Consider the following 20,713-nt stretch of genomic DNA (forward strand, 5'->3'; position numbering starts at 1 on the left):
GCATTTATTTAGTCCTTAGGGCCACCATTAACAATCCTTTGTCAGATGTCCACTGCATCTTTGTCATTTTTTTCCTTGGCTCCGATCAATCCCTGACCTTCCATTCTGCCCCACCTTCTCAACCACTTCTCAGCATCTATATAATTCATTGCATTTCTATCCCCCTTCAGATTTGAAGAGTCTCAAGGACTGGAAACATAAACTCTGTTTCTCTCCCCACGGACGCTACCAGACCTGCTGTGTTTATCGAGCATTTTCTGATTCTACTCATGATTCCCAGCATTCGCAATATTTTGCATTTGAAATAAAATATAATGTGCTGGGTACATGAGAAGGGGTGAATCCGATACGTCTCGCTTTCCATTATCGCCACAAGTTAAAATTACGGCTCCACGCAATTACGCAGCAAGCTGGAGCAGTCCTTCCCTTTGTGGGCGTTCTTGCTTCAACAAAATTAGACAAAGGGCAATAGGGTTGCAAGGGTGTGGATTGCAACTGTCAAATCTCCTTTCCAATAATTCAGGGGGTTCTGCCATGTTTTCCCAAGCACGCTGCGATAATTTCCATCTAACCGTATCGGAAGGACTGTACCTCGAAACAGGAAGCACGCACAGAATAGTCTGGGCAAATTTAAGTATCTCTCATACCGACAGGGGAACTTAAACAGCAACAACTAGGATTTACTGGTCATTGAGCGAACAGCTGCGCAAATCTGGCTTGGTTTCATGCTAGGTGAAGCGGCACCGTGCCACAGTGGTTAGCACTGCTGCCTCACAGGGACCCGGATTCGATTCCAGTCTTGGGTGACTGTGTGGAGCTCGTACGTTCTCCCCGTTACTGCACATGTTTCCGATGTGTGCTGCGGTTTCCCCCACAGTCCAAAAAATGTGCCGATTAGATGGATTAACCATGCTAAATTGCCCCTTGGGATGCGTAAATTACCAAATCGCAAGTGGTCTTTGATTGGTGGGGGCGTTATTATGGAGAATGCATCAACTGATAGCGATTCTCCATTGCAACACCTCCACCAATCAAAGACCTCTTGCCAACCAATCAGCACTCTTACTATACAGTATGACCCTCATATTGATCTTCATGCAAAGCGTCCTGAGGAGCCAAACATCAAAAGTTTCGACATGTCTCTTTGTATCAGTGCAATTAATTGTACAGAGTTGAACGAAAATCGCCATCAAGTCAAGAGAAGCATCAGCTTGCTGTAGGTGCACAGCCTGCACGCGGAATATTTTAACCCTACACAGCTCACTCACAACAGCTATGCCATTCACCTACACACGTTTGGGTTTGCACACATGTGCTGTATAATGCAGCATGCATAGTTGAACATAGCTTTAATGACTATATGGAATCCTGTACATCCATTTCACTGACGCTTTACAAAAGAAAGTGAATGCAAGCTACATTAATTCAGCAAAGATTATTCACATTGATGAAATAGGTGGCACACAATGCAAGAGAAATAGCTAAAGGTTCAGAGTGATTGTCAAGTCACTTTGCCCATCATATTTTTCTTCGTGTTAGCCTCTGGTTTCAGTCTGATAATATGACATTTAGGAGAAAAAATACAGACAACCAAACCAAAGCTTGATGCCCAGATAGCAAATACTTCGTCAGCCACAGTGTACTTTCCAGGAGAGCTGACATAAGCTGGGATAAAGGTTATCCAAACAGCGCAGAAGATCAGCATACTGAAAGTTATATGCTTCGCGTCGTTGAAACTATCCGGAGGTTTTCGTGCAAGGAAAGCAAGCACGAAGCAAACAGTGGACAGAAGACCAATATAGCTCGACACAATATAAAAGGCTTTTAAAGAACCCACATCACGTTCCAAAATAATAATGTCTCTGTAATAGGTCATGTTTTTCAATGGATAGGGAGGCGATACACTTAACCAGATCGCACAAACTAAAGCTTGAAGAAATGTCAGGACGAACACTCCGAATCTCTGTTGCGTTGGTCCAAACCAGTTCATCAAATTGTTATTGGGAAGAGTTGCTTTAAATGCTATCACGACAAGAATAGTTTTCCCCAAAATACAGGAAATAGAGAGAACAAATATAATACCAAACGCAGTCCGGCGCAACATACAAGACCATCCTGTTGGCTCTCCAATGAAGGTAAGTGAGCACAGGATGCAAAGAGTTAGTGCGAAGAGAAGGAGGAAGCGAAGCTCCGAATTGTTAGCTCTAACGATTGGAGTTTCTCGATACTGGAAGAATATAGCAGCTGGAGCCAGTGTAAATCCGCCTCCCCCTAAAGCAAGTGTCACTAACGCAAATCCCAGAATCTCGCCAAAGGAAAGAAAATCAATCTTCTTGAGAACACGCCGATCCTTTTGTTGATTGGACCAGTATTCCAAAGAGCACTCCATGCAATCTGCGGAATCTGAAAGAATAAAACATTTTTAACGCGAAAATTGCTTGTGGTCAAACAATTAGGGAGTGTACCCTAAACAGATTTGTACAGACCTGTGGTGTTGCTAATCTCACCATCGGCACATTCTGCACAGTCAAAACAGCAGATGTGATCGGTTGTCCTTTCCTGTTGACCTTTCTTGTTCCGGGAGCACACGGTTCTGTGTGAACGGCACGTGGAATCTGAGGGAACAGAAAAAATGTTTACTTCTGCCGACGCATCGGATCAAAGAACGGCTCTGCACAGAAGAAGGACCAGGCTCATTGTGAACGCGCTCGCTTTATCACAGGTTTTTCCTTCACTGCTTTTCCCCTGTGTTTATATTTTATTCCCTTCAAGTAACCGATGTAATTTCTTTCTGGCAAAGTTACTGCTCAATCTCCTTACTCTATCATTTCAGGCAGTGCAATGTTGACCACAACAACTCGCTGTTGTTCCCGCCATTGTAGCCTCTGAAAAATCACTTCAAATCTGAAAAGTCGTGCGGCCTCGAAACGTTAACACCGTTTCTCTCGCCGCAGAGGCTGCTGTACTTCTGCGGGTTCCCGGGATTTTCTGTTTTTACTTTAAATTTCCGGCACCCCCAGCATTTTGCTTTTACGTTTCCTTAAATATCTGTCAGCTTGTAAACGACACTTGACACTTGATGCTGTTCCTCCGTAAACCCCTCATGAATTGCATAACCTCTATCGAGGCTCCTCTTATTTTCTTCTCTCAGAAGAGAGTACAGCTTTTCTAATTTCACCAAATAACTGATACCTCTCATTCCCAGTATAATTCCAATAAATCTCTTCCGCGCCCTCGTGAGACCCTGGACGTTTTTTTTTCGATACAGCGATGCCAACAGGTGAACACAAAGGAAACTAAGAATTGCTCTTAGATGATCGGTTTTGATTGTTTAAGAAGACGTTATATACGTGTACCCATGTTCCTGCTTCTTTGGGATTTCTGTCAGAGTAGCACAAACTCAACTAATATTTGCCGGTTTCCATATGGATATTGCAAGTGAAAAATGCACTTAAACATATTCAGCTGTTTACTTCAATTTACAAAGCAGAGAAGCATATGTTTTGATCCAACGGCCTGTAACGCTGTTAATGTTCCCCAGGATCCTGCTCCTATCCCCTCTCATTCAAATATCCTATTCGGTTATTCTTCATGTTTTAACTTGCTTTCCATTACATGCATCTTTGCCATTAAATTCTATCCCCATTTGCGTTTTGCATATTCCAAAAGCTGTCTGCGTAATTTAACACCTATATCTTCTTGACTCTAATTATGTTATTCCCACAGGTTGAACAACCTTCCTCTTATTTTCTACTTGAAGAAGAAAGTACAGCTTTTCCAAATTCTCCAAATATCTGATGCCCCTCATTCCTGCTATAATTCTAATAAATCTCTTCCGCACCTTTGTGAAACACTTGACTTTTGCCTTATATCCTGATGCAAACATCTGAACGCAATGTATGTTGGTAGTTAGTATTCAAGCAAACGAAGAATTCTTTTTAGATGATCGATTCGGTTGTTTAAGAAGAGAGGATATTTTGTATCCATGTTCCTGCAGCATTGGATTTGTGTCAGAGATGCACAAATTCAACTAATATTTAAATAGGAACAAAATATTGCGAATACTCCCCAACATACTGGGAAGGTGATGGCCTCGTGGTATTATCGCTTGATTATTAAGCTAGAAACTCAGCTAATGTTCCGGAGGACCCGGGTTCGAATCCTGCCGCAGCAGCTGGTGGAATTTGGATTCAATAACAAAAAGCTGGAATTAAGAATCTGCTGATGACCATGAAACAATTATCGATTGTCATAAAAACACATTTTGTTCGCTAATATCCTTAAAGGGAGGAAATCGGCCATCCTGACCCAGTATGGCTCACTTGTGACTCCGGAGCCACAGCAATGTGGTTGACTCTCAACTGCCCTCCAAGGGCAACTGGGGTTGGGCAATCAATGCTGGCCAGCCAGCGGCGCCCATGTCCCACGAATGAAGAAAACAAAAGAATGCTGGAATCTGAAACAGAAACAAAAAATGCTGGAAAATCTCAGCAGGTCTGACAGCAGCTGTGGGGAGAGACTAAAACTAATATCTGTCGGCCTCCATATGTATTTTGCAAAACAAAACTGCACTTAAACATATTCAGGTATTTACTTCACCAGAATAGTGGAATCGCATTGTTTTCTAAACAGCGATTTTTGGCCAAACCGCGTACAATTTTCCATTGCTTGGTACTTGCTGTGAAGGGCAATTTAAAGCACCACCGTACATACGGCGCAATTGACCAATCAGCTGTTCACTTGAGGAAAAGTGGAAAAGGCAAATAAACACAGATGAGGTTTTCTACCAAACCATGAAATTATCACCTTTCAGTGGTCTCCAATCCTCCAACATTGAGACACTATTGGCAAGAGACAACGATCCATTTTGTTACAGAAGAAATGTTTGCTGTAAGCTTTGATTAGAATCAGTAGAGTTCAGCGAGAGCATGCAGATAATTAATGCATGTGAGGGAGAAGGAAGCTTTAGGATGGAGATCCGAGGCCGATTGGGATAATTTGCTTCAACATTTCCATTCAATGGAGTTGCAGAATTATTTTCAAGCTCACCATCGTAATTATTATCTGATAACTCTGATCACTGAATTGAATATTGTGCACTGTTCATAATTACTACGACTGGTGCCGTCATGCCCATTCTGGCAAGCAACAGGCAACGTGCAAATATTGGAGAGTTAACAGATAGAAAAGAATAACAGCAACGTTTTTTATGACTCCTTTTGTATGCGGCTACGTCAAATGCAAAGCAGAGAAGCATAGATTTTGGCCCAACGGTCTGTAACGCTGTTAATGCTCCCCAGGATCCTGCTCCCATCGCCTCTCATTCAAATATTCTATTCGTTTATTCTTCATTTTTTTAACCTGCTTTCATTTAAATGCATCCTTGCCGGTAAACTCTATCCCCACTTGCGTTTTGCAAATGACAAGCGCTCTCTGAGTAATTTAACGTCAATATCTTCTGGATTCCCACATGTCGAACGACCTTTCAACAGTTTCAAGCTCACTCATTATGCTGAAAATCCTCCACCATGACAGCCATCATCCTTTTCTTTCTCTTTCAAAAATAACTGAACATTGTTCAAAATATCCTGCCAGCTATCACCTCTCAATATTGGAATATGGCTGCTCGCTGAAAATCGAAAATTAGAACCAATTGAGGAACCGGGGATAGATTTCGGAGACACATTTGTTTCTACAACAAGGTTAGCAGGGAATGAAAATTCGTTTCAACAGTTTATTGAAGTTATTTACTTGAATGAACTGAAACAGTAACGAAATAACAACCAATGTCAAAGGATGTGGGGGTAGGGGTGGATAGGAAAAAGAAAAGTCAGAAAACTGCTTCTGAAATGGTTTTGAAAGTTATTCATTTATGTTAAACCAGGACAGGTAAGGATAAGCAACAAATACTAACCTTGTCAGCCCCATCAAAATCAAAGCATTAATGAGACACACATATAGTTATTTTAATGCTGTGGGTCGAAAGCTCACAGTTTTACCATGACACATGACTGGGCATCAGAAGGAACATACCTGATTCTCAACGCCACTCCACACAATATCACGGATATTCAAGTTAAATTCTTGTCCTAAAGGAGCTGTACCATCGTAATATCCAATGTTCACAACTTCAACTGTTCACTTCCATGTCATTTGCAAATTAATCAATTCAAATTATTCAATTCAGATTCACTAAACAAAGAACAAAGAACAGTACAGCACAGGAAACAGGCCCTTCGGCCCTCCAAGCCTGTGCCGCTCCTTGGTCCAACTAGACCAATCGTTTGTATCCCTCCATTCCCAGGCTGCTCATGTGACTATCCAGGTAAGTCTTAAACGATGTCAGCGTGCCTGCCTCCACCACCCTACTTGGCAGCGCATTCCAGGCCCCCACCACCCTGTGTGTAAAAAACGTCCCTCTGATGTCTGAGTTATACTTCGCCCCTCTCAGCTTGAGCCCGTGACCCCTCGTGATCGTCACCTCCGACCTGGGAAAAAGCTTCTCACTGTTCACCCTATCTATACCCTTCATAATCTTGTATACCTCTATTAGATCTCCCCTCATTCTCCGTCTTTCCAAGGAGAACAACCCCAGTCTACCCAATCTCTCCTCATAGCGAAGACCCTCCATACCAGGCAACATCCTGGTAAACCTTCTCTGCACTCTCTCCAATACCTCCACGTCCTTCTGGTAGTGCGGTGACCAGAACTGGACGCAGTACTCCAAATGTGGCCTAACCAGCGTTCTATACAGCTGCATCATCAGACTCCAGCTTTTATAATCTATACCCCGTCCTATAAAGGCAAGCATACCATATGCCTTCTTCACCACCTTCTCCACCTGTGTTGCCACGTTCAAGGATTTGTGGACTTGCACACCTAGGCCCCTCTGTGGTTCTATACTCCTGATGACTCTGCCATTTATTGTATAACTCCTCCCTACATTATTTCTTCCAAAATGCATCACTTCGCATTTATCCGGATTAAATTCCATCTGCCATCTCCCGCCCAATTTTCCAGCCTATCTATATCCTGCTGTATTGCCCGACAATGCTCTTCGCTATCCACAATTCCAGCCATCTTTGTGTCATCCGCAAACTTGCTGATTACACCAGTTACACCTTCTTCCAAATCATTTATATATATCACAAATAGCAGAGGTCCCAGTACAGAGCCCTGCGGAACACCACTGGTCACAGACCTCCAGCCAGAAAAAGACCCTTCGACCACTACCCTCTGTCTCCTATGGCCAAGCCAGTTCTCCGCCCACCTAGCCACTTCTCCTTGTATCCCATGAGCCTTAACCTTCTTAACCAACCTGCCATGTGGGACTTTGTCAAATGCCTTACTGAAATCCATATAGACGACATCCACGGCCCTTCCTTCATCAACCGTTTTTGTCACTCCCTCAAAAAACTCCACCAATTTTGTAAGGCACGACCTCCCTCTTACAAAACCATGCTGTCTGTCACTAATGAGATTGTTCCGTTCTAAATGCACATACATCCTGTCTCTAAGAATCCTCTCCAACAACTTCCCTACCACGGACGTCAAGCTCACCGACCTATAATTTCCTGGGTTGTCCCTGCTACCCTTCTTAAACAATGGGACCACATTCGCTATCCTCCAATCCTCAGGGACCTCACCCGTGTCCAAAGAAGCGACAAAGATTTCCGTCAGAGGCCCAGCAATTTCACCTCTCGTCTCCCTGAGCAGTCGAGGATAGATGCCATCAGGCCCTGGGGCTTTGTCAGTTTTAATGTTCCCTAAAAAACCTAACACTTCCTCTCTTGTAATGGAGATTTTCTCTAACGGGTCAACACCTCCCTCCGAGACACTCCCGGTTAACACGCCCCTCTCCTTCGTGTATACCGATGCAAAGTATTCATTTAGGATCTCCCCTATTCCCTTGGGTTCTAAGCATAATTCCCCTCCTTTGTCCCTGAGAGGTCCGATTTTCTCCCTGACAACTCTTTTGTTCCTAACGTATGAATAGAATGCCTGCCTGCCAAGAACATCTCGTGACCTCTTTTTGCCCTTCTAACTCCCCGTTTGAGATCTTTCCTACTCTCTCTGTATTCCTCCAGAGCTGCATCTGTTTTCAGTTGCCTGGACTTAACGTACGCCTCCCTTTTCATTTTAATCAGATCCTCAATTTCCCTGGTTATCCACAGCTCTCGAATCCTACCTTTCCTATCTTTCCTTTTTACAGGCACATGCCTATCCTGCAGCCTTATCAATAGTTCCTTAAAAGACTCCCACATGCCAGACGCGGACTTACCCTCGAACATCCTCTCCCAATCAACATCCACCAATTCCTGCCTAATCCGGCTATAGTCAGCCTTCCCCCAATTTAGCACCCTGCCCGTAGGACAGCACTCATCCTTGTCCATTACTATCCTAAAGTTAACAGAGTTGTGGTCACTATTTGCCACATGTTCCCCTACCGAAACTTTGACGACCTGACCGGGCTCATTTCCCAGAACTAGATCCAGTATAGCCCCCTCTCTAGTCGGGCCATCTCCATACTGTTCCAAAGAACCTTCCAGTACGCATTTTACAAATTCCTCCCCGTCCGGTCTCCCAGCTCTAAACACTTTCCAGTCTGTGCCAGGGAAATTAAAGTCCCCCACTACAACAACCCTATTTTTTCTGCACCTATCCAGAATCTCCTGACATATCCTTTCCTCCACTTCCCGTGGGCTGTTGGGTGGTCTGTAGTACACCCCCAGCATAGTGACTGCACTCTTCCTGTTTCTGAGTTCCACCCACAGCGACTCAGTACATGACCCCTCTAAGTTGTCTACCCTCTGCACCGCGGTAATATGCTCCTGAACTAATATCGCTACTCCCCCACCTTTTTTAGCCCCTCCTCAGTCTCGCCTAAGACACTTATGCCCCGGAATATTCAGCTGCCAGTCCTGTCCTTCTTTTAACCAAGTTTCCGTCACCGCAACCACATCCAAATTCCGCACAAGCATTAAGGCCCTAAGTTCGTCTGTTTTACCCGTTACGCTCCTCGCATTGAAGCAGATGCACTCCAGACCTCCAGGCCCAGTCAGTTCCTCCTCCTCCAGAGTGTTCCTCTTCTTAGCTAGCCTTGCCCTGGCCCCCAGCTCGACCCCAGCGTCAGTATTTACTGACCTCCTGTTTTGTTCCCCACCCCCCTGCCACACTAGTTTAAATCCTGCCGAAACACTCTTGCAAAACCCCCAGCCAGGATATTTGCTCCCTTCCAGTTAAGGTGTAACCCATCCTTTCTGTACAGTTGCCATCCTGACTTGAAGATTTCCCAGTTATCTATGAATTTCAAACCCTCCCTCTTGCACCAGTCCTTTAGCCACGCGTTCAACTGTAGAATCTCCCTGTTCCGAGCCTCACTTGCACTAGGCACCGGGAGCAGTCCAGATATTGTTACCCTGGAGGTCTTACTTTTTAGCCTAGCACCCAACTCCCTGAATTTCTCTCTTATGACCCCCCTGTTCTTCCTACCTACATCATTTCCACCAATGTGTACAATCACATCCGTTTGACTACCTTCCTTTTTAAATATGCTTCCTACCCTCTCGGAGACATCCAGTACCCCGGCACCAGTGAGGCAGACTACCATCCTGGATTCTCGTTCAGTCCCACAGAAGCGCCTGTCCGTGCCTCTAACCATTGCGTCCCCCACAACTATCGCTCTCCTAAACCCCTTCTTTCCCATCCGGACCCCTGAGCCTGTCTCCGTGGAGGCGATCTGGTCCTCGTGGCTTACCCCTGGAGGGTCATCCCCCTCCACAGAATCCAAAACAAGATACCTATTTTGGAGGGGGACAACCACAGGGGATCCCTCCACAGACTGCTCACTCCCTTCCCTTCTCCCATCTGTTGCCCATTCCTTTCTTTTATGGGAGACTGCCACTGGGGTATTTTCTGGCACATCACCCTTCTGACTATTACCCCTCCTAACCGTTGGTAGTGTGGATGAACAGAGGGATCTGGGTGTCCATGTGCATAGATCCCTGAAAGTTGGCCCCCAGGTTGATAGGGTTGTTAGGAAGGCGTACGGTGTGTTAGCTTTTATTGGTAGAGGGATTGAGTTTCGGAGCCAGGAGGTCATGCTGCAACTGTACAAAACTCTGGTGCGGCCGCACTTGGAGTATTGCGCACAGTTCTGGTCGCCGCATTATAGGAAGGATGTGGAAGTGTTGGAAAGGGTGCAGAGGAGATTTACCAGGATGTTGCCTGGTATGGTGGGAAAATCATATGAGGAAAGGCTAAGGGGCTTGAGGTTGTTTTCGTTAGAGAGAAGATTAAGAGGTGACTTAATAGAGGCATACAAGATGATCAGAGGATTAGATAGGGTGGATAGTGAGAGCTTTTTCCCTCGGATGGTGATGGTTAACACGAGGGGACATAGCTTTAAATTTAGGGGTGAGAGATATAGGACAGATGTTAGAGGTAGGTTCATTACTCAGAGAGTAGTAAGGGCATGGAATGCCCTGCCTGCAGCAGTAGTGGACTTGTCAACATTAAGAGCATTCAAATGGTTATTGATGAACATATGGATGATATTGGAATAGTGTAGACTAGAGGGGCTTTAGAATGGTTTCACTGGTCGGCGCAACATCGAGGGCCGAAGGGCCTGTACTGCGCTGTAATGTTCTATGTTCTATATGCCGGGACTGGATCACCATTTTCATCAAAGTACACGATTCTCCCAGTTCGATCTGTGAAATTTACTGAACGTAGGTAATGGAGCAGCTGGAAACAGAATAGTGCAAACCATGTAAGTCTTTAACTGCAACGTGGCTAAGCTGGATGTGAACATGTGCAATACAAATCCACACACATTTAGCCAAACCGAAAGGATGGCAATGCAACGAGTAACGATTGAAAACATGGTAATATTTGGTCCATGTTTTCTGGATGGGTCTTATCAACGAAAGTTTGGGTCAAATAATATGTCCATACCTGCCAGGGCTGAAAATTGGAAATTTGAGCACAAGTATTATTCACAAATGGTCCATTGCCTTCTTTACAAGATAGCATGTCGTTCAGAGCATGCGCCACCGCGTAGACAGCTTTGTACACGTGGTAAGGACGTCCGCCCATTATCGCCGGCAGATACGCTGTTTGTATTTCTTCCAGCCGCTCCTTCCCTGTGCATTGTCGCATTGGAAGTGCTGAAGCAATTTGCCCTGTCGCATTCTCGGCTTTGAACGAGCACCTGAATGCAGCTTCCCAAAGTTTCTTCACGAATATATTATCGGGGAACCTCGAAGGATGAATGCTGAGAAGATAATCTCTGAGTCCGGGTATCTCTGTCCTACGGGTGGCCAAGCCAATTGTTCCTACCAGAAATCTTTCTCTTTCTTCGGGTCAAACTAAATCTTCAGTAACCCACACGTCGCTTCCAATCCACTGGATCCCGCTTACATTTTAACGCAAATATTCCTTTAATAACAGTCGCATCTCTCTGGGATGTCGGAACCCGATCAACACGGGCGTAGTCGCTTGTTTGATCACATTGACTATTTTGGTGATTTTTTCTGCAGGATCCGTCCGATAAAACACTTCAGAGTACGCGATACAAACCCCAAGTTTCTCGACCTCTTGAATAAATGTTCGCATTCCAAAATTCCCGTAATCGGCGTTGCTCCGAACGGTCCCAATCCAATTCCAGCCGAAAGTTTTCACGAGTTCAGCGAGAAATTTGGTCTGATCGTCATCACTTGGTATCGTTCTAAAAAAGGTGGGGTATTCCTGTTTATCACTGAGGCAGGAGCAGGTGGAGAAATAACTAATCTGTATATAAAAAGGATGAATACATGAAAACATGTGTTCAGCGTATTTTCAATTACCTATAAATAATTAGCAACCTTTTCGGTGTGAATCATTTGATATAAATAGTATCCTGGAGTTTGCCGTTTGCTGAACTAAATATTTAGTCAGTTACAAGAGCAATGAGCAGCTGGAAATTCTGCTGCAAGAAACTCACCTTCTGTCTCCCAAAAACCTGTCCACCATCTACAAGTCACAAAGCTGGAATGTGATGGAATACTCTCCACTTGCCTGGGTCCGTGCAGCTCCAACACCTAAGAAGCTGGACACCACCCAAGACAAAGCATCCCACATGATTTGTAACCCATTCATCACCTTCATCATCCAGTAGTTAAAAACATAGTTTATTTTTTACAAGTAGGCTTACATTAACACCGCAATGAAGTTACTGTGAAAACCTCCTAGTCACCACACTCCAGCGCCTGCTCGGGTACACTGAGGGAGAAGTTAGCATTGCCAATGCACCTAACCTGCATGTCTTTCAGACTGTGGGAGGAAACCCGCGCACCCGGAGGAAACTCAGGCCGACAAGGGGAGAACTTGCAGACTCTGTGCAGACAATGACCCAAGCTGGGAATCGAACCCGGGTCCTTGGCGCCATGAGGCAGCAGTGACACCGTGCCACCCACTCCCTTTCACCAAGGACGCACAGTGGCAGCAGTGTGTGCCATCTAAAAGATTCACTGCCGCAACTCACGAAGGTTCCTTCCATACCACCTTCCCAGTACAGGACCTCTACCACTTAGAAGGATTATAGCAGCTGAGAGGGACACCACGACGTGCAGCTTCCCTCCCAGCCACACGCCATCGTGACTCGGAATTGTATCGCTGTTCCTTCACTGTCCTCCAGTTAAATTCTTGGTTATCCCTCCCCCACAGCACCGTGGCTGTACCTACAGCATATGCACTGCAGCAATTCAAGTGCATCACCTTCTCAAGGGTAATTAGGGATGGACAGTGAAAACATTGGTCCAGACAGCAGTGCTTACCAATACTTTAAATATATGTATTGTGAATTATAATATTAAATGTGCAAAACGTAATTGAGATTAATCGAATAACTTTGAATCTTTTGTTTAAAAGTTGCATTTGTCCGCTAACATTTTCCCATGTGAATACTACAGTTGCATCGGGACTGGATTTTTAAAAATGGAAAATTTCTAAGGCAATCTACGTCCATTCTAATACTGATGTCAATTTTCCGTTCGCTGCATTTTACGGCAAGAACCATAATCAAATACTCAGACTTGACCTGCATCCAACATAAGATTTTTTTAAACTTTGCTGTTTGTGTGATTAAGCTTCCAGTACGCTGAATAAATTAGCCGAAGATACTTAAAAAAATTAGTTCAAAGAAAATAGTTGACATATTAACATCGGAATTCCAAAAGAGCCAACTGCTCTTGCAGCTGCAATGGAGGACGTGGACATATCACAACCTATAATGGCTCCGACATCGGAGGAACCTTTCCACTGAGGTAATTAATGAGCTCTTGTTCTCCATTGACCAAAGCGAGCGCTGCTTTTGACGCAATGGCGGAGGACGAACAGTCATCGTAGATTTTATATCCCAGTGTGAAATTCTGAAGTAGAGTTTTGCTCTGGTTTATTTCTTCAATAGCAAATAGCATGGTCTGCATCAACCGAAAGTTTGACAAGTGAAAACTGTGGAATATGTAAACAAAACACGGTACAGATAATCAAATCACACTTCAATCGCTTGTTGCATAATATAGTTAAGACGCAATAGTTTATTTCAAACAAGGAGAAAGTATATTCAGTCGATAAAGACCACAGTTCTCTTTCTGCAATGAGAAACGGCATTCACAAGTAAAGGGGCATTCTGGTGTCATAGCGACACACAAGTGCCTATATTTGCAATGAGTACATACAGATATACATATATATATAATGTATTTCGATTGGAAATGTTGTCAGTATCATTACAGTAAAAACAAATGTGAATGGTCTTGACTCTTCAATGAATATTTTTCGAGGTTTCTATTTCGATACTAAGATTAAACAAATTACACGTGGTGATATTCAATCGACACAACAATAGGGAATCAGATTAATGCACAGCTAATTTCCCTATTATCTTTGCACACTTTAAAACTATAATTTTCCACACTGAAGTCAAAGACAGTGCCCAGATTCTGCGCTAGGAATAATACCGAGACTCAAGTCACCTTCAATCATAACGGAATAAATCGGAAAGTAATTTCCAATGCGTACGCCTGGGTAGTTCCCCACATATATATCGGAAAACCTTACTCTGGTTATCTTGCCCTTCTGGAAACCTTGCTATAAATAATCATGCCAGAAGGCTTGACAGTCAAATGCGTTAAGTGCTTTGTGCCCTGGGCCTTACCAGCTAGATATTCACAGGACACGTTTAATTATTCATTTCCCAGTCCCTAGTCGGCTTACATTAGCAGAACAATGAAGTTACTGTGAAAATCCCCGAGTCAATTCAGAAATGGTTAGATTCATCTGTCCATTGTATGTGAATTCTTCCTGCTAAGCCTGTTACTGTGTGAAATGTATCTGCATTGGTGCTTACCAGTTAGATATCCACGGAACAAGTCAGAAATGGTTAGGTCACATGTTACAAACGTGGAGCTGCATTCCTTCAGGTTGTTATTACTGGGGATATTTATGAAGAAAAATACACTTTTTATTACTGTCCCTTTCATTTTTGTTAATCCAATCCGTTTCCTTCTCTTTAATTCTCTCAATGATGTTACAAATTATATGCTTTAATTTACACTTCCTGATTAAGACCCTGCGTGTCTCAATGGGATCCGTTGTAAAGATTCGCAGTCAGATTTCCTATTCACATAAATGTTAGATTCTCAGTAGAGCGCGCCATCTGAAACAGATGAACAAATGCCGTGGACCAGCGTGCAAAACCGCACAGAGTATTTGTGGGCAGCTGCAAACTTCACAATCACATGTTCGCCGCCGAGTCATTCATGTGGTCCATACACACGACGTAGTTGCTTATTGTGAAAAGAACATTAGGCACTTCTAGTCAGTGGCAATGAAGAAACTGCGATTCAGAAGAACAAAGAACAATACAGCACAGGAACAGGCCCTTCGGCCCTCCAAGCCTGCGCCGCTCATGTGCCCACTAGACCATTATTTTGTATCCCTCTATTCTCAGTCTGTTCATGTGGTTATCTAGATAAGTCTTAAACGATCACAGCGTGTCCGCCTCAATCACCTTGCTTGGCAGTGCATTGCAGGCCCTCACCAGCCTCTGTGTAAGATACGTCCCCCTGACATCCGTGTTGAACCTTGCCCCCCTCACCTTGAACCCGTGAACCCTTGTGTTCGTCACCTCCGACCTGGGAAAAAGCTTCCCACTGTTCACTCTATCTATGATGTGGAGATGCCGGCGTTGGACTGGGGTAAACACAGTAAGAAGTTGAACAACACCAGGTTAAAGTCTGTGGCTTTTGCTACCAAATAAACCTGTTGGACTTTAACCTGGTGTTGTTAAACTTCTCACTCTATCTATGCCCTTCATAATTTTATACACCTCTATTAGGTCGCCTCTCAGCCTCCACCTTTCCAGGGAGAACAACCCCAGGTTACCCAATCTCTCCTCATAGCTAAGACCTTCCATACCAGGCAACATCCTGATAAACCTTCTCTGTACTCTCTCCAAAGCCTCCACGTCCTTCTGGTAGAGCGGCGAACAGAACTGGACGCAATATTCCAAATGTGGCCTAACCATCGTTCTATACAGCTGCAACATCATATACCAACTTTTATATTCTATGCCCCATCCAATAAAGGCAAGCATTCCATATACCTTCTTTACCACCCTCTCCAGCTGTGCTGCCACCTTTAAGGATCTGTGGACTTGTACACCCAGGTCCCTCTGTGTGTCTATACTCCTGATGGTTCTGCCATTTATTGCATAGCTCCCCCTTACATTAGATCTACCAAAATGCATCACTTCGCATTTATCTGGCTTAAATTCCATCTGCCATTTCTCCGCCCAATGTTCCAGCCTATCTATATCCTGCTGTATTCTCTGACAATGTTCTTCACTATCCACAACTCCAGCAATCTTTGTGTCATCCGCAAACTTACTGATCACACCAGCTACATCTTCCTCCAAATCATTTATATATATCACAAACATCAGAGGTCCCAGTACAGAGTCCTGCAGAACACCACTAGTCACAGACTTCCAACCAGAAAAAGACCCCTGCACTGCTACCCTCTGTCTTCTATGGCTAAGCCAGTTCTCCACCCATCTAGCTAGCTCACCTTTTATCCCGTGAGATTGAACCTTTTGCACCAGCCTGCCATGAGGGACCTTGTCAAACGCTTTACTAAAATCCATATAGACGACATCCACGGCCCTTCCCTCATCAATCGTTTTTGTCACCTCCTCAAAAACCTCAACCAAATTTGTGAGGCATGACCTCCCTCGTACAAAATCATGCTGTCTATCGCTAATGAGATTATTCAGTTCTAAATGCGCATATATCCTATCTCTAAGAATCTTCTCCAACAACTTCCCTACCACAGACATCAAGCTCACCGGCCTATAATAACCCGGGTTATCCTTGCTACCCTTCTTAAATAACGGGACCACATTTGCGATCCTCCAATCCTCTGGGACCTCACCTGTGTCCAGTAAAGAGACAAAGATTTCTGCTAGAGGCCCAGCAATTGCATCTCTCGCCTCCCTGAGGAGTCTAGGATAGATGCCATCCGGCCCTGGGGATTTGTCTGTCTTAATGTTTCCTAAAAATCCTAACACTGCCTCCCTTGTAATTGAGATTTTTTCTAACAGGTCAACACATCTCTCTAAGATACTACCAGTCAACATGTCCGTCTCCTTTCTGAATACTGATGCAAAGTATTCATTTAGGATCTCACCTACTTCCTTTGGTTCTACGCATAATTTCCCTCCTTTGTCCCTGAGAGGTCCGATTCTTTCCCTGCCAACCCTCTTGTTCCTAACGTATGTATAAAATGCTTTAGGATTCTCCTTAATCCTGTCTGCCAAGGACATTTCGTGACCCCTTTTTGCCCTTCTAACTCCCTGTTTGAGTTATTTTCTACTTTCTCTGTATTCCTCCAGTGCTCCATCTGTTTTTAGCTGCCTGGACCTCATGTATGCCTCTTTTTTCTTTTTGATTAGACCCACAATTTCACTGGTTATCCGCGGCTCTCGAATCCTACCTTTCCTATCCTTCCTCTTTACAGGCACATGCCTGTCCTGCAGTTCTATCAACTGCTCCTTAAAAGACTCCCACATGCCAGATGTGGATTTACCCTCGAACAGCCTCTCCCAATCAACAGTCACCAAATCCTGCTTAATCTGACTGTAGTTAGCCTTCCCTCAATTCAGCACCTTACCCATAGGACAACAGTCATAATTTTCCATTACTATCCTAAAGTTTACAGAATTGTGGTCACTATTTGCCACATGTTGCCCTACTGTAACTTTGATGACCTGACCGGGCTCATTCCCCAGTACTAGGTCCAGGATAGCCCCCTCTCTAGTTGGACTGTCAACATATTGTTCCAAAGCGCCTTCCTGTATGCATTTTATAAACTCTTCCCCGTCCAGGCCCCCAGCCCTAAGCGATTTCCAGTCGATGTGAGGGAAATTAAAGTCTCCCACTACAACAACCCTATTTTTTCTGCACCTGTCCAGAATCTCCTTACATATCCGTTCCTCAACTTCCCCTGGGCTGTTGGGAGGCCTGCACTATATCCCCAGCATAGTGACTGCGCCCTTCCTGTTTCTGAGCTCCACCCACAGTAACTCGTTACCTGACCCTTCCACATTGTCCACCCTCTGTACCGCTGTAATATGCTCCCTAACCAGGATTGCTACTCCCCCACCTCTCCTCGCCCCTCCTCTGTCTCGCCTAAAACACTTGTGCCCCGGAATATTCAACTGCCAGTCCTGTCCTTCTTTTAACCAAGTCTCCGTCATTTCAACCACATCCAAGTTTCGCGCAAGCATTAAGGCTATAAGCTCGTCTTTCTTGCCCGTGACGCTCCTTGCATTGAAGCAGATGCACTCCAGACCTCCAGGCCCACTGAGGTCATCCGCCCCAGAATGCCCTTCCTCTTAGATAGCCTTGTCTTGGCCCCAACCTCGTCCCCAGCCTCTATGCTTATTGACCTATTTTTCTGATCCCCACCCCCCCTGCCACATTAGTTTAAACCCACCCGAACCACACTAGCAAAATTCCCAGCTAGGATATTCGTACCCCTCCAGTTTAGATGCAACCCGTCCTTCTTGTACAGGTGCCATCCTCTCTTGAAGACTTCCCAGTGATCTACGAATTCGAAACCCTCCCTCCTGCACCAGTCCTTTAGCCACGCATTCAGCTGTGCAGTCTCCCTGTTCCTAGCCTCACTAGCTTGTGGCGCTGGGAGAAGTCCACAGATCGCTACCCTCGAGGCCCTGCTTTTTAGCCTACTACCCAACTCCCTGAATTATTCTCGCAGGACCCCCCTGCTCTTTCTGCCTACGTCATTTGCACCAATGTGGACAATGACGTCTGTCTGGTTATCCGTCTTTTTTTAGGATGCTTCCTACCCGCTCAGAGACACCCAGGACCCCAGCACCAGGGAGGCAGACGACCATCCTGGTGTCTCGTTCACCGCCTGTCTGTGCCTCTAACCATTTCATCCCCCACTACTATTGCTCTCCGAGTTCCCCTCTTTCCCTTCTGAGCCACAGATTCCGATTCCGTGCCAGTGGCCTGGTCATCGGGGCTTACCCCTGGAGGGTCATCCCCCCGCCCCCACAGTATCCAAAATGGTATACTTATTTTGGAGGGGGACAACCACAGGGGATGCCATCACAATGTTTAGCAAACATTTGATTTCATAGCAACTGTACCATAATCATATTGTAAAAATCGTTCTTTTAGTTGTATTTATAGTTAGACGACAGTTACATTGCTTCAGTGGTTTCGGTAATATTACGGCTACCATACATATAACTTTTGTATTCAGTACCCATGGGATGTTGATTTAACGTTGCCTCTGTGCATTACGTTTACCATTCGAAATTTGCAAGGATAGAAAAACTCAACAACAAATTAACAATATGGTGAATGTAAATTCGCCAGTCTGGGTCGATACAAAATGTTACATTCAATAATTGAAGCAGAAGCATTCTGTGGAAGCTGTTCGCCGACATAAAGCATCTGAAAATAACAACGTTATGTGACACAGGTAAAACTATTTAAACCAACCAGAAGATGATTAGTTCGGGAAAGCGGGAGATTATTTTTCCAATTAGTGATACATTGAAATCAAAATGTTTTATTATACAGTAATTAAAGGCTCGTCTGCCAACGGCAGCACTTAGACTCACCTTCAGCAATCGTTGTCTATCGGAGCTGTGATGAATGAAGGCACCTCCTGATTCGGATCTAAATGCACCGTAAATATTCCGCCCAGGATAATATCATCATCCTCAGATATACTGGGGAGATTATCCTGCGCTCTACGGGTACAGACCATTCCATGTGTTTCCCTCTTAGGAAACACAGCTACCAAAAGGAAAACCAGAAACAGAGTCATTGCCTTATTGCAAGGAATCTATCGCTGGGTAATAAGGAAAAAGAGAATTTGAATTTATATAGCTACTTTCATAGCCTGCGGACTTCCCAAAGCTCCGAGCAGCAAATGAAGGCTTACCACTGAGGTTAGGGAGGAGGTCCCTAATTATTACATGGTGTACCGTCGACCGTGGCGTGTGGAAAGGTTAGTCAATTCTACAGAGAGAAGAAATTACTTCTAATAAAAATAGGAAAACATTGAAAGCCTTAGAGAATAAACCCTCCCGACTGAAAAACAGTAATGCACAAAAAATGTTTTAAAAACGTATATCATGTGGATAATCATCACCAGGTGTGATATTTTAATGCTTAGAAAATATCAGAATCTGTATTATCTCAAAGTTAAACTAGTTTAAAGTTAAACCTTAAATTAAAAGTAAGTTATGGAGTATATTTCAGCAGTTGCGAAGTCGAAGATCAGTTAAATTAAAATCTGTTTCTGACCAAAGCCAAAGATCATTTTTTGGCAGAAGGCAGGAATCTAAGTCCTGGCATCTGGGCAGGTTATGAATCGGATGGTGTTTACTAAATTTGACTTTTAGATCTCCGCATATAAAGTACAAACAAACGCACACAAACATAGGCAATCTCACGTCCCATTTTCAGCACCAATTCTGGGAGAGCAGGAATTTACTCCAAGAAAATATTAGGAAGACTGGGCGAGATGAACAAGTTGGGCCGAAGAGACTGTTTCCATGCTGTAAACCTCTATGATTCTATGACCACAACTATTTTTATTGGTCCCTGCCGCAAATTCTGTCCATAGTCATTGATTCCATTCGGCCCCTTGTTAGCTGTGTAAGATTAACGAGATTGCTTACAACATTGGTTATTTTTTATTCATTCGTGGGACATGGGCGTCGCTTGCTAGTCATCATTTATTGCCTATCTCTCGTTGCCCTTGAACAACTGAGTGGCTTGTTAGGCCATTTCAGAGGGCAGTTGAGAGTGCACCACGTTGCTGTGCCTCTGAAATCATATGTAGGCCAGAGCAGGGAAGCACGGTAGCGAACCAGATGGTTTTTTACCTGACAATCGGCGATGGTTTCATGGTCATCAGTAGATTCTTAATTCCGGATATTTTTCATTGAATTCAAATTCCGAACCAGGATCCCCAGAACATTAGCTGAGATTCTGGATTAATAATTGAGCGATAATAAGGCTGAAGCATTCGCAGCGATCTTCAACCGGAAATCCCGAGCGGATTATCCATCCCGGCCTCCTCCAGTGGTCCCCAGCACCTTAGATGTCAGTCTCCAGCCAGTTCGATT

General features: G+C 44.4%; 1 pseudogene; it reads right to left on the bottom strand.

Moving 5' to 3' along the window:
* Window positions 1-1,501: 1,501 nt before the first annotated feature.
* On the bottom strand, window positions 1,502-20,493 carry LOC144485348 (extracellular calcium-sensing receptor-like; annotated as a pseudogene).
* Between the last annotated feature and the right edge of the window lie 220 nt (window positions 20,494-20,713).

Source organism: Mustelus asterias, chromosome 3 (genome assembly GCF_964213995.1).
Source record: "Mustelus asterias chromosome 3, sMusAst1.hap1.1, whole genome shotgun sequence".
Lineage (NCBI taxonomy): Eukaryota > Metazoa > Chordata > Chondrichthyes > Carcharhiniformes > Triakidae > Mustelus > Mustelus asterias.